Source organism: Corvus brachyrhynchos, unplaced genomic scaffold, assembly GCF_000691975.1.
Source record: "Corvus brachyrhynchos isolate BGI_N302 unplaced genomic scaffold, ASM69197v1 scaffold98, whole genome shotgun sequence".
Classification (NCBI taxonomy): Eukaryota; Metazoa; Chordata; class Aves; order Passeriformes; family Corvidae; genus Corvus; species Corvus brachyrhynchos.
Genome location: NW_008239762.1, coordinates 1,077,402 through 1,092,739, shown reverse-complemented (window position 1 = coordinate 1,092,739; position 15,338 = coordinate 1,077,402). Strand labels below are relative to the sequence as shown.

General features: G+C 38.5%; 1 long non-coding RNA gene across 1 annotated transcript; it reads right to left on the bottom strand.

The window, feature by feature from the left end:
• Positions 1–8,164: 8,164 nt before the first annotated feature.
• On the bottom strand, positions 8,165–15,295 carry LOC108448759. Its single transcript, XR_001864774.1, has 3 exons — positions 15,210–15,295; positions 9,062–9,068; positions 8,165–8,175 (listed from the first exon to the last, which is right to left on the bottom strand). It is a non-coding gene; the product is annotated as an uncharacterized LOC108448759 (long non-coding RNA).
• Between the last annotated feature and the right edge of the window lie 43 nt (positions 15,296–15,338).

Sequence of the window (15,338 nt, the reverse complement as noted above, 5' to 3'; positions counted from 1 at the left end):
CCCTTGCAACGTACTAATTCTGACTTGCTACCATTTGAAAGAAAGTATTCCTACAGCTGAGCTACATTTCCCTCCCATCCGTGACTGCTGAAGGCAGAGGAGTAATTTGGTAAATCTGATAAAGTAAATCCATTGCTATGCCAAGTGGAGCCACTTATTAAATGGCTGCAGAGTGCAGAAACTACTTTATTCTGTGTTTTTAAGCCTGGCAAAGTACAAGCTTTCTTTGCCAGTACATTGATAAGAAAGCAAATTAATAAAATTGCTGAAGTGTTTGCTTTTTCTCCTGTGTGTCTGAACAATATGAAGTGTATTTTTGTTACACAGCTCTTTGAATTAGGTTGTTTCCTTCACGATTCTTGTCTTGTCATGGAGTACAGCAGTGATGAAAAGAGAGAAAGGAAGGGCTGAGAAAAGCAAATGAGAAATCTTTTGAGATGATTTAGGGAGATTTTTTAGTAAGGTATTCTCTTCATTCCTACCCACCATCACCACATTTTCTCATCTCTCACCCTTGGGACTGGCCCTGTCTCTGTTAGAGTATTTGTGCTATCTTTGGGCTTGGAGGTGCTCCTTGCAGTAGCTCTGCTGTCAGAAGGTCTCGAGAGCAGTACTCCCAAACTGCTTGGTTTGTCTCACACTGGGATAAAGATACACCCACAAAGTAGTAATCTTTTTGTCTTTGTATTTTTATCAAGACTATTACTACCACCTCTCTGGGCAAAAGTCCTGGAGGCTACTGACTGATGGAGATCAGGTAGAAGGAAATGTCTCTTTTAGGAAATTGATGCTTGTACTTTTCTTTGAAAAAAGAATTTCGGAAGGCCTGTAAAAGATATCTCAGAAACTAATTGCAAAAGGAGTAGATTGACATCCCACTGCAATATGGAGGCTTGCAGTGAGATCAGAGTAACTGAGACATGAAGGACCTTTCCAGTCCTGTTGAACCTCTCTGGTTCAGGACAGAGAAACAGAAACAGAGAAATATGTTAACATTTGCCAGAAGTTCTTCACTACATGTAATTTTTCTGGGAAACATAGCCATTTCCAACCCAAAGTATGTTTCTTAAAGAGTGCTCAGTGATATTATACCTTCACACAAATAAATTTTTTTAAAAAACAATCCAAGATCTGGAATGAAGTTGTTTTTCTGCCACTCCATGAAAACAGGAAGCTCAGAATATTCAGACTGTAAGAAAAAGAATTCACAGTCTAAATCTAACTAAATCAGTTGTGATCGTTTATAAACAAGAGTAAAACAAAAGAAAGCAATGGGTTGCAAAATAAAGACTATTTAGTGACAACCTTTGTTCATAGTAAGATATGAAGTCCTACAAATTTGTTCTGTTTCTTCCCTTTAGAAAGGATTAGTTACCATAGCAACTGATACATAATGTGACATCCTTTGCTACTCCAAAGATCTACAGAGCAGTTTTTAAGAGAAGAAATGTTAATTAATATCTAAAAGAGTAAAAGAGACAAGGTCTTTCTGCACTATAGGAAAATCTTGTTATGCGATTTCCCTTTGCGGGTGTTGTGTGAGAGCTGGATGAGGGGCCTGTACTTTCATTAATCACACAGGGAAAAATGGAAAGGCTGCTTTGATTCTGTTCAGATGTCAGTGACCATAACCTATGACCTGGGCAGCTGAAATTTTGTGTGAAGTGCACTGGAGTCAGGTTAGTTGCAATGAGAAGCTTGCTTGTAAGGCTGGAAAGTGCAGTGGCATCCCAGTAAATTTTGATCTCAGCCCTGCTGTACAGTCAGTGCATCACCACAAACAAGGCACACACATCTTCAAAGCTTTTTAAATATCCACAGTCTGGAAGAAAATGCTGAGACCTAACCATAAAGGAGACAGAATTACAGAATCATATAGATTGCAAAAGATCCTTAAGGTCATTGAGTCCAAGCAATACAAGGATATGAGTCTTAATTTTTATGTTACTAGTCCAGTGAAAACACAAGCTGCAGGAAAAGCCCTGGGTGGATAATTTATTTAATTCTTTGTCTGGATAAATAACACACAGGAAGAAATGTATTATTCCTGTTAAATGCTTGTAGATCACAGGAAAAAAATCCCTTCCTATGCCTGCTAGGTTATTTCTCTGGGTAGTGGAAATCTCGTATTTAGATGTTATGTAGCCCTTAGAAATAATTTTCAAGGGCTATTTACCTGTTTTCTATTTAGAATTTGATTTAAAATGAAGTACTGAAAAATAAATGATCTGATGTGGATTATGCACATTTTTACACATTTTCTGTTTTTAAACTGCCTGTGGTTCACAGCCCAGAAAACTGAAATCAGAAGGAATGACAAATCATTGCTTTGTCCTTCATTTAAAAGAAATTCACAGTTTTTCTCCATAACATCCAGTACCAGTTCTCTGAGTCTGTCCAACCCCCTAGTAAATCACATTAAAAAAATTCACAGTACATTTACTTACGAATGGAATTAGGCTATCCCAGATACTTTGAAAAAAGATGCTTTTGGAAGATGTTTCTCTGGATCAGGACCAATAGAAAGGCCTTTGGGCTAAATTTTCAATCACTGTATGTGGGTTTGTTTTGCTACATTGATGATCCTGCTGTTTATGTGTCACTTAGATGACTCCGGAACTGATGTAAACGGTATAAAATCTTTCCTACTCACTATTTCTCCGACTATGAACTAGGATTTCCTTTCATGCTTAATATCACAGAGAAAATAAAAGAGATTGGTTTACTTTACACTGAGAGAGTTGGGTTTGAACAAAGAACCATTAAAAGGTTAATACCTTTTCTAATAATTTAGGAACATAAAGCTCACTGTTCCTGTCACCTTCACATTCATATCCTGAGTTCCAGCTGATGAATAAACAGACTGGAAATTATCACACAGGGTACATTCATGTGTAAAATGAAATTTCTATTAAAGTTCACTGCTTCAAATGATATATGCGTTGTAGCTCTTGATATGCTGAAATCCTGTCTTTCTTCTCTCATCCTTCTGTTAAGTGCTAGAACAAAGTGATCTCTTTGATGAGTCTTTGTAAAGTTTTTGACAGAAAATGCCAACAATTATTCAATTTCCACCTACAGAAAGTCATCTTTGGCCACCAGTGACTTGCTCATTTATTTATTTAAAACCTGATTCTGAGTTACTTTCAACAAAGTTATTTTGAGCATGTGCACAGTAAACCGAAATCTTCAGCCCCACTCTGGGACGAGTGCATGAAGATGGCTTGTGCTGTGTTCCCTAGATCTCCTTGGCTAGCACAGGTTTTGTATTCTCAGATAAACCCACCTGCCTCTATACTCCATGAATTCAACTTTTCAAGTGGCCAGGAGATAAAACAACATATTTCTGTGAAATCTAGTCTTCATCCTGGCTTCAGACTCCACAGCCCTGCAGGGCTCAGCCTGGCACAAAACCCCTTAGAGTTGTGCTTTCCCTTTTGGGATGTGCTCAGCAGCACTTTTAAGAAGCAAGGTTATGTTAGTTTTGCTTTATCTACCTGCAAGTAACCAACAACTCTGACATCAGTTCATTATAATCCAGGTATTCTTATTTCTCATTCTCTGGTGAAAAAAATGTAAGCTTGTCCTGAATTAATTCTGCAGTTCGAGTTCTATATTAATTTCTATATGGCTGTCATCTGGGAACTTAGATTAATGAGGGCTTGCAGTGATGTTACTCATATGACATTAAGCATTCCTTAAATCCATTTCCATTAAATTCTAGTCTATTGCCAGAGATGTTCATTCCAGATACAGTATGCCTAGTGAAAACGAATCTATACAATTGCATGCTTGGCCAAGTATCCCCTAGAAAAGAATCTCAGGAAAGTGAGATCAAGAATGAAGATGTGCAGAACTGGCATTGTTTGTTTGTTCCAAACATACAGAAACAAATCTCTCCTTCCTTCGCTTAGGGTGCTACCACCAGCACTTCCACTTAGCTTGTATTTTTTTCTATTTATGCAATGAGCCTCTGCATTCCTGAGTCACTTCTAATTGTTTAAACAGGCTGGAAATGTGCTGTCCTGGGTGCTCTGTTTTAAGAGCTAAAATTAATTTCCTTGCAAGTATTCCTGGAAATCATAATCTATACATCTATATTTCATGTGAGACTGGGCAGTTATGTCGTCTTTAAATCAGCTCTGGACCTAATTTCGTGTATTTTAATGTAATGGTCTAGAGGGTGTGCCTGCCAGCTCCAAGTCTCTCCCAGGTATATGTTCAGTATACAAGTCACATCCTTCTTTAGCTAACTATAATTATGCCTATTTTGGGTCTGCGTCTCTATTACCATCAGCGCCCACCAAGTTTCTGTGTCAGGTTGTTTATCTCAGTTTCAGTTAATGCCAACAGTGAAGGACGATTTTACTCACACATTCCTATTATACCCTAAGTTCTGCTAAGAGGTGGCTGAAGCATAGAAAACCCATGGGGAAGAGAAGTGGAGGGTATTTTGTCTTTCCTTGGGGATCCACTGAGCACAGTCAGGGAAAGACCATTCTGGAGTCCACAAGAGATTTGAACGATACGCAATAGCAAGTGAGGACTCCACAGCAAGGGGATGATGGAATGAATCTGCCAGGGATGGGAAAGGACTAGGCAGAATTTGCTTTAATAATTCAGTGGAAATGAGAAAAATACTGGACAGGCAAAGTTGTTTACGGATCCTTGTTTCTTATTTCTTTTTCTTGCCCAGCATTTCCAGATTTCAAATGCTAACTGTTGGCTTATATTTCAGTATATCGGAAAGCCCTTTTTATTCAAAAGCAGCTCCTGCCAAATGAAAAATCTTTTCGTCTCTCTGAGAGAGATAAAGGGTATTCACCAAAAGAACAATGTCTGTATAAACCCACTCCTACTCTCGGGGCAATTTGTGGTCCTGTAGCACTGACCTTTTATAAAGCAACATAGTACTTTTTATGTCCTTGAACAAATGGCAGAGCCATCTCTGCTAGTCAACTACTGAGCTCAATTTTTGTCCTACCATCAAAATACAGAAAATTTCTAGGCTCCAACTTTTGTGTCCTGGTGTAAAAAAAAATAAGCACTTCCCTATTGTTCTTACTGCAGCTGCCTAGATTGACTCAGGTGTGCTAGTGAGGCTTTCTCATTTTAGTCTGCCAAGTTTCTAAGCTTGTTTGTTATGTGAACATGTCTTAGAAATGTATCTTTAGTAGAAATTATTCTTTTTAAAATATGGCTTAATCTCAATTTATAACATTTAAAATTATGGCAACTTTAGAAAAGTAGATTAGATAAATATTTGCCTAAATCCTTCACTATTGTGAAGGACCTTGATTACTCCTTCCTTGTCTATTGAAACAAAAACATTAATGACCTCTTCAAACTTCTGCTCTAAATGGATGCACTGTTGTATTAAACTTTTTCCTGGTTACATTATTTCTTGAGGATTTTAATCTGTGTTCATTTTTAGCCACTGCACGTATTTGTCTGGCTCTGCTGTGTAATTTTTTCCTCTTGAAAAATGCTAGAAGCAAACCTGTATGGCATGTTTCACTTCACATGAAATCAGCAGATTTCAGTAGCTCCTGTACTCATCCAAAGATATTCCTCACAGATGAGGTGCTTCGCCTGATTAAATGGAATCTTTCAAAACAGCCAATACTTTGCCAGTTATTAGTTTCTAAATTTAAGTCCTTTTCAAGTATCTTATTTGGCATAGGGAAACCCCTAATTCCAGATAACCTTCTTGAGGTGCTTACCTTGTTTCCTGAAAATTTTGACTTCTACTCTGAGGGGGTTTTCTAAGTTTCATTGCAGATAACCTGCGGTGTTCAAGAATCCCTCAGAGCCCCAAAGCCTAGCACAGGACAGTTCCATGGATTGTCTGCTTCATTAGCATTAACAAATACCACTTCAAATCTTATTGGAAATTGTTTCCCTGGATGAAGCCTCTTAACAGAGGAGTTTCCCCCAGAAGAATAGTGTTCCTATGAAGGATGTCCGTGTGACTCAGTACACTGCTTTCCAATTAAAAAGAAGCTTGTGATTTTTCTTATCCTTTTGTCTTACTGTCTCTTTCTCTGGGCATTTATCTGAAGCAGGATAGATGGAAAAGTTTTCAAAGGTGGACAGGAGGGAGCTCAGCAGGTGTCCTGAAGAGCAGGATGTTTGCTCCTGGGCATGAGGGTAAGCTGAGGCAGTGAGAGGAACAGGCATTGGGAAAGAGGGTCTTTAGCAATTCCTAGCTTTGATCTGTTGTATTCCACTTGCTGAAGCCTCTGCAGTTTCTCCAGCCTTTCCCAAGCAAGGTAGGAGAGTGGCCAAGGAGCAGGAGGTGGAGAGTGCTGGGACACTCAGAACATTCTCCAGTTTTTCTTTCTCTCTCTTTCCCCTGTTGCCCTCCTTCCCCCTCCATCACCCTCTTTTCCTCTCCTTTCTCTGTCTTTTCTTCTCTTTTCCTTTTCTTTTCCTCTCCTATCTTTTCTTACTTTCTTTCTTTCTGACTTTAATTGAATGCCTGTGGCTTATGCATTCTTAAGCTTCAGGATATGCAAGTCCTATTCATCTTTGGAAGAAATCAGAGGGAATAGCACTAGATCTGAGACGTTTGTGCTGCATCAGGTGAATGTGTCAAACAGGTGTGGAAGTTTGGTCTCACACAAATGATTGGGGTGTGACAGAGCTTGTTTGAGCAGTAATTAGCAGCTGGAATTAACCTGTACTGTATGCTGGTGGCACTTAGCAAACTGCTGGTGTAAAGTCAGGCGCAGCAATGTTTGAAATAAGGTATCATCATCCCTGGAAGTGTTCAAAACCATGTGGATGTGGCGATGGGGACGTGGTTTAGTGGTGAACATGGCAATGCTGGGGGACTGGCTGGACTCGATGATCTTGGAGGTCTTTTCCAAGCTCAATGACTCTGTGGGGCTGTGGTTTCCCTGGGTAACTGGCTTGAGGGATGGAGATGTCGGAACCTCTGCCAGCAGGGCAGTTAATTAGATTGTGTGATTTCTTTGAAACAGCCTCATCTCGTGCATCCCTAGTTTATTCAGCTCGCTGGAAATTCCCTTTCAAAAATCAACAGAAGGGTGTCTTGGACTTGAAATCTTGCAATGCTTCTTTCCTATGAAGAAGTCCAAACTGGCACTGTATTTTTCTCATAAATGTGTGAATTTAAAACAAGCTTTTCCCCATTTGCTTAGCAGAGGTACGGCTGAAAAATAAACCCACATGTGCCATTTATGTTACCATGAAAAGTACAAAGAAGTCCAAATAATTTAGTAATTTTCCCCTTTTTAAATTTTTTTTTTCTCACTGAAATGCTTTTAGTTTTGGTCTTGGGGTTTTTTTGGTTTTTTTTTAAATTTGGAAAGAACCCTGCTAATTGCAATTTCTCTGCAGCTGTTTTGCTCAGTGTGTGTGTGTACACTGAGAGAACAACTCTGTGGTTGCTGCCCAACCTGCAGTGCACTTGCATCCCCCTGCCCTGCAACCAGGTGCTGCTCACAGTCAGGGGCTGAACAATTTGTGGTGTGTTTCCTCAGGGGTGGCACAATCATGGTAATAATCAGTAACTGGTTGTACTCAAGAATTTCTTACGGCAAACCAAAGATGTGTCTGTTTGGATTCACTCAGTTTAGGTTTAATGGTGTTCTGGCTGTGCCTCCAGCATTTCCTTTGGAAAACTACTGGGCACCTGGTTTATTTAAAAATTCTGCTAGGAGTTTGAATGTTGGGGTTCCGTTACAGTAGCTCGCCATTCTGGGGAGGTCAGGTTGAAGCATCATTACTTCTTACTGTAGTTTTTTCATAGCATCAGGGTTTCATGTAATTGTACTGTTTTGTTCTTAGTCTTATGCTGTGACTGTCGCTCTGTGTTGGTGAATTTATAATGTGATAATGTCATTTCAGGTTTGAAGGAAGTTTTATGGGACAGATGTAGAACAAATTAATTTGGTGGGTTGGGTAAGTGGGGTAAAGAGGTTTTTGGAATTTGGCAGTTAGCATAGCTGTTGCATCAAGCATAACTCTGCAATTTTCTATGTCTTTACCATGAAAAAGGCTGTTACGCTGTCTGGGACACAGCTACACAATGAAGTATGGTTTAGAAAAAAGAAACAAAAGGCCCAGGAAAAATGCAGCATGTCCAATACATGATTAAATACTTCCTGATTTAAACTTTGGCTTACTGTCAAAGTTAATTTAGAAAATCTTTCTTTGAGGGATATATTTTCCTTTTACTACACATTTATAATCTTTGAGCAGGATTAAGTTGCTGTGTATTCTCTTCATGACAATGATTTACGTATTTTATTCATGCCCAGTTAGGGGATCTGAGATCAAAGCATATCTTCTATGCATTTTGTTTTCTTTAAATAGAGTTTGCCTAGACCAGCCACCTACCAGATTTGCAAGAGGAATTTTCACAGCAAACTGGATTTATCTTTCTTTATTTTTTAATGTTTCTGCAATTCACAAGGTATTCTATGGGTAACTCTTTCCTGAGAAGTAGTTCTGCTTTAGAACAGGAAGTAATACTTTGAGACTACTTTCTCTTGACTAAACTGATCTAACTGATCCATTGTTCCTGACAATGACTGCCGCTCATGTTAGGTTTTCTGGTGTTCTGTCAGGATTGCAGTTTAGGACAGGATACTAACAGAGAATGTTCAGCTGTAGTATTGGAAACCAGAGACATATCTAAGATTATCCACTTATTCTGAATCCCAGCCCAGAGAGATGAGTTTTTTGCTTCTCACTTTTCCCCTTCTCTCACCCAGTAATATACTCAATTTTCCTTTTTCGTCTTCTCCACTTTAAGTACGTATTTTTGAAAGCTTTACTGATTGGTGTGACTTAACTAGAAACTCCAGAAAATGAATGATAACGAGGAAAATCTTTTTTAAATGTAGGTCATGATACATACAGACACAAAAAGTTCTTATCCTCCTGTGTCTGCTTAATAACACTGAGTTTCCCTGCATGAGACACAACCCTCTCCCTCTCTGCTTTCCCTGGTTCTAATGGAAGCTTCTGTAAACAAATAGAAAACACTTTTCCATGCTATTTATTTTTCCATCATGACAGGAAATATGACAAATGTACTGCAACACAACTTTTCCATGGCTTTGCATACAAAACACATGAGTACAGGATCACCTGACACAAGTGATCCTTTGCCTACCTGGCTGGAAAGGCTTTTGGCATTGTTAAACTTTGACAGTGTTAAACTTTGCAAGTGCTTTTTTATAGGTGCTTCCAGTGTCATGGCACTGTGATGGTGAACACATTAATGAAAGTACTTGGTCTAACAAGTAGGGTGTACAGAAGGCAGAAACCTCATATATATCTTTTTCTTTTTGAAGGCAAGTTGTTTAGGGAATATACTGAATTATCATTTTTCTCTGAAGTGTCTCAGCACATTCACTAAGATAACAGCACTGCACAATTTCAAGCGCAGTTTGACTTCTTGACAGAAAAATCAAACTCACTGCTGAAGACCATTTCTTTCTTCAAAAATTGCATACATGAATCATTAGCACCTTTAACAAGATGGAAGATCTCCAAGTCTGGTTTGGTCAATAACTCTCAGCTTCCAAGAGGGAACTGCAGCAATTTCTTTCAGGGTTTTGGCACGTGTCTCACAAAACTGATGAGCTTGTTCACAGACACTCTGACTTTACAGTGAGACATATGGTATGTTTTGTGTTCATGAGTTTCTTTGATATTGTCTCTCTGGAACAACTTAATATTCTTTCAGTTTTGTTTGGAGAAAAAGATAATTTCTTAGTTAAAGTGCAGCAAGGGTGTTTTAGGAAATTCTTTTTGTTTAGGAAGGAAGTAAGGGAGATTATAAGGTGCAGTATTTGTTTCAGCTCTCTTAATGGATAGTTACATTTTTGGGGTACTTCCAGTGAAGAATCTAGGCATCAAATGTCTGTATTTAAACATGTCCATCCATTATATGTACAGCATGCTGCAGAATACTTGCAGGAGACTTTTCAGTTCTTCTCAAGGATTGAGGTTCTGTTTCCTCAGCTTAGTCCTGGCAACAGTTCCATTCCTTAATCAAACCTTGAAATGCTGAGATTCCTGCGAAGGAAGCAGCCCATTACTGCATTTATTATAACACTGTGGTGCAGCTCTGAAACTGCAGGTCAGCACTTAGCACCTTGTATGTAATAATACAGTTGTTCTTATTTCTATGTGTTATGATATATTCCATATATATATATATTCATTTGCCTCCACGTTCTCTGGTCACTCCATTGTGGAAGACAGCTCTGGAATTCTCTACAGTAGTCCCAGCAGTTACTTCCTTCTGGAAAGTACTAAATTTGCTGAGGACTTCAATTTTTTTTTGGTGGGGGGAGGGGGTAGAATTGAATGTTTTGAGAAATAACCAGTGAAAAAACATTCCCTTGCAAAGTGAGGACTAGCCCAGTACTCCAAGAGATCTAAGGTTTCAGGGCAAAGAAGAAAAAAAAAAAAAAGAGTTGCTCTGCTGAGGGAGAGTTTATTTTATGGTTTTCCCTTGGCTGTGTTTTCTCTTTGCCTAAAGAAAAAGTCATAAGGGGTGAACTGTATAGTTACACTTTATATGAAAAACTTCCTTTAAAAAAAAGCAAAACAGCAAGTGGCAATTGTCCTGCTTCTATGTTGTCATTGCAGTGATCAGGCAGCAATAAAATCCTTCTTCTGTAGTCTTTATTGTCATCTGCTGATGGGAAGCACCTGTTGTTACAGGCTGCTAAACTGTCCTTTTAATAGCAGCCTGCAGCCTTTTAGACCCAAGTTATGGGCTATATACTAACAAAAGAAAAATTGGGGGAGAATAACAGAAAACTTAATATTTTGGGACCTGCCTATGTTTTTAGTAAAATCTGACTTTTGAATATAGAAATAGCTCTTTTTTTAAAGTTTAATTTAATGCCTTTGTGACTGTTAAATATAATACAAGGAAAAGAGAATCTTTAGGGGCAAATAAAATAGTGTTTTGATACAGATCTTGTATGAAAGCTGTTGACCTTTCACTCTACAAAATCACATTGCCTGTACTCCCTCTGTACTATTTTGAATACAAAGTGTATAGAAGGAGATTAAACATGCAGGTGGTACCATGACTGATAGATGTATCATCAGTTCTGTGAGTTGTAAGGACACTTCCCCATTTAAGCAATTTTTGGAGTGTGGCTTGTGTCCTATAGCTTAAAAACTGAAACACAAATGCCCCTGGGAACAGGGCTGATTAGGCTGAGAGGCTCCAGGTGAAACACAGAAGTTCTGAAATAAGTGAGAGTGGAATGAGGACAAGGAATTGAGCAACTTAAGGAGGGATGGAAGCAGTCAGCAGGGGGGCTGGGGGGAGTGTACAATGTAGGACTGTAAACAGCTTCTGACAATCTTTCCGTATCTTGGACTGTTTGAAGGCTGAGGATGCGAGTCTATTCTTGAAAGTGTTCCCTTGAGTGCAGTGCAGCTTTAGGCACGTGGGAGATGGTGGCAGTGGTGGTTCACTTCCCGAATTCTGGCAGCTGACTTGAAGACACAGAAGGATCAATAGTCCGTCTTCTGCCCCTTAGCTGTCAATATGGTGCCTACTCCTGAGTCCCCTTTGCCAGTGACCGCTGGCTCCAGAGACCACTGTTGTGTGAAATGGTTCCTCTAGGTTATGCACAGGGATGGCCAAAAACTGATTAAAAACTCAGAAGTGACTGGTGAAGACAGGTCCTGCATGTCTTTATTAGCATAAAAATTGGTATTAAACCAGACTGTCACTTCCATCTACTTTGAAAAATCTACACTTACTGGGCCATCAGCCAGGGGCTCTTGAATCTCAGAATAATTTTGCAACTTGATGTACAATAGACCCTGTGCTAATACGTGCTGTTACACTGCTCCTACCTGTCAGCTCAGCTCTGCCAGACCTCAGTCTGGTGAAGGAAAACTGGCAAGAGCAGCATCATATAATCCCAGCCCAGAAGAAATTTCAGGTGTAAAAAAATCCCATTGCTAGAAATACAGAATTCAGGATTGGTATTTTTTTCTTCTCGGGTGTTTTGTTTTTCCTTTAAATAATGCCTTCATTTAATGCAGACTCTTATTTTCATTTACATGAAGGAAGCTTATCTAATATAAGAAATTATTCCTCATAAAGTATAAAGTAAACTTTGAATGTGGAATTATTCTTTTGACTCAGTAAATTGCCTCCCTTAGGTTTTACTAAATTAAGGAATGTGTTTTTAATTTCCCCCCCATTGTATGGTGTTTTCTCCCCCACACCCAGTCATAAATATCTTTAGGTGCAGTTTAGAACAGTATCTCTATATGAAACTAATTAGAGTAATTTGTAATGAATGAAGTCAGATGTTTTCCATACTGACTACAGTTGAGCAACTGGATTTTTAAGTAATTTTTATAAAACTGGCTTTAAATGCAGTCACATTAATTCTGGGATGAGTTTTCTTAAGAGCCAGCTTGTGATGAACAATGAATTAGCTTCACAAACTTGAAATAAAGCCTAGTTCACTTTTGACCTAGGTAGGTGTAGTAAAGGGGAGGTGATAATGCCATAGATTCCACTGATAAAAATGCAGCTCTGAGACCTTGGTTTTTTTGGATTTTTTGGGTTTTTTTGATGAGGAAATATTTAAAGTTTGACCTGAATATGATTCTGTGGTCACTAATGGTGTGTGTTTTAGTTACCTGGCTTTCTTTATTCTGTTTAGTATACCCTAAAGGGTATTTTGATTGTAAAATAACATTAATATTAAAACAGCTTGCCTTATGAAAATAAATAAGTATAATTGTGTGAACAGCTTCCAAAAAATCATGCTGTGAACAAAAAGAATCATGAAACCAGAGAGCAGTTTGCATTCGGATTTGCTAAACAAAGAACTATCTGGTTTAACAAGCATTAAAGTATCTAAACTCTTGATTTCCAGTGTACCCATCATCTTGTGGGAATGTTGCCAGAGGATTTGAGGTTATACTTTGACAGGTAACTTAACACTGTTGCACATTCCCTTTTGTGCTGGTGGAATGGTGGGAGTTGTGCTAAGTATCTATCAGCTTTTAAAATGGTCTTCTATAGTGCCCAATAGAGTGTGTTTCTGCTGAAACAGATATGTATTCCCTCAAATTGATTTCCCATAGCGTTTTCTTTCTTCTAAAATATTTCAATACTTTAATGGAAAGTGTCTCTTTGGTTTTCCCTGGGCTGTAAAAATAAATTAATTTTTTAAAAAATCTGAAAAAAGCTTACGTAAAAAAAAAAAAAACAAAACCCAACAATGCGCCAAACCCCCAGTATTTAAAACCAATCAAACTTTTTAACTTTCCTACACTTACCACAGCTGAGAAATGGAGCTAGGAAAAGCAGAGACACTTGACCAATCTGTCACTAAATCTGTGAATTACACTTGCTGGTTAAGTTCAAGATAAGATTACAGGGCATTCCAAATGTGTTCCAAGTTGAGGTCTGCAGGCAAAAACTGTTTGAAAGTTAGATGAGTGAGAGTTTACATGACTTGAGGGAGTAATAACAGTTCTCATGCGATCCTGCAAAGTAAACTTGAAACTTGCACAGATAAGCTGGCCAGGCCTATTGATCTGTTTGATCCAGGGAAAGCAGCTTTATAGGAAATGTGTTATCTACACACATGATTACAAAAGCCTGTTTTTCCATCAGTTGGAGAAGCAAGATAAATAATTGCTTAGCTTGCTTGACTGAATCTGTTGGTTATGAGTGGACTGGAAAGTGTCCTGAAGGGGACTGGTGAGGTAGGTAGGGCTGGTGCCTCTGTGTCTGCAGCACGACGTTTGCACTAAATTGTTTATAGCTATTTGGAGGCTGCTTAGGTATTAAGCTGCTCATCTGTGAATATCACTTGTTTTCTCTGTTATTTACAGTATTTTAATGAACTGGAACTTTATCACTTCAAGTTTTGGGAGAGCTGTTTACATACTTCGTGTGTTTGTGCAGTGCACTTCTTGGCTTTGCTAGATCATCTTCAGAAACAAACCTCCTCATGAAGAGAAAGTGCTATATTCCATGAAACTGAGTGGAACTGGGTGAATGCTGCGTTTCTAATTTAGAAAACACGAGGTAAATTTTCATGCTGAGCAAAATGAAGAATTATTTCAGATCCAATAAATACTTACTCTTTTTTTTTTTTTTAAGCTTACTACTTATGCAGCTATTAAATTAGGTATTTTATATGAAAATATTTGTTTGGGTAATGTGCCTTAGTAAAGAACGCTTTGAGGAAAACAGGCAAATTCCTTGGCTGAATAATTGTGTCTAAGTGAAGTTGTCTTTTGGGATAGAAAACATTTGTCTTGCTCCTAAATCGGTATTTAGCAAGCCCTCTGAACACAGTACGTGAGCCACTTTTTTATTTGTCGCTTTAATATCATGCCGGTGAAGGAAAAAATAAGATCCTTGAAGTGAGAGTTTTCAAATTGCTATGGCTAATTCTGCCTGAAGGGAAGTCTAAAATCTCTGTTCTAAATGATCATTTATTGTTTCATGGGGATGCTGGGACAAGATATGGCTGATAAAGTAGTGCTTAAGCTAATTAATGTTATTGATGACATGTGCCCAGGAGCCACAATAATTAGATTAAATTTCTCCAGGAATACCAGGAATAAAACCAGGAATAAAATTTATTTGAGAACTTTCAGTAGAGCGAAAGTGTAGGAGAAAAGACATCCTGTTTAGAATCTGATACTGCCAGGGATTTGGAAAAATGATGTTAAGAATATGCAATTGTAGAACTCAGAAAAAAATGTTACTTTTTAAGGCTCCAGTTGGTCCTGACTGAGTTTATAATCTTTCCCAAGCATTACACTGTACCCAAATTGCAGCTTTATTTGTACCCCACCCTTTTCTGTGTAGGCTGGCTTTGCTGAACTGAAGAAATCTCCCCACTGCACCCCTGAATACACCAAACTGAGAGGCTTGAGAGATGCTGGTGTACTTTTCCAGCATTTTTGGGAAAATTTTTGTGGGGCATTGCATCTCTGCTAGCTCTCAATAAAATACTTAAGTTAACCACCTTGAACCCAGATAACTTAGATTATGAGGCTCATTCAAAGGGTTATTTTCTTGACCTCACTGGGATCAGCAGGCAGCAGGATAGTCTGAGTTTGTGACAGTGCTGTGCCAAGGAAGCACTTGGACACATCTTTATAAAACTTACTGTTATCTTGAGCTTATTTTTACATTCTTCCAAAAATTATACTGTATCTTTGTAGTGGGTTGAACCAAAGTTGATGGACAGTCTGTCAGACTAATGACGCTTCTCACAATTTACATATTTAAACCGCATATTTAATCCCGCACAGAAAGGCGGGATTTGGCCTTTGGTCCC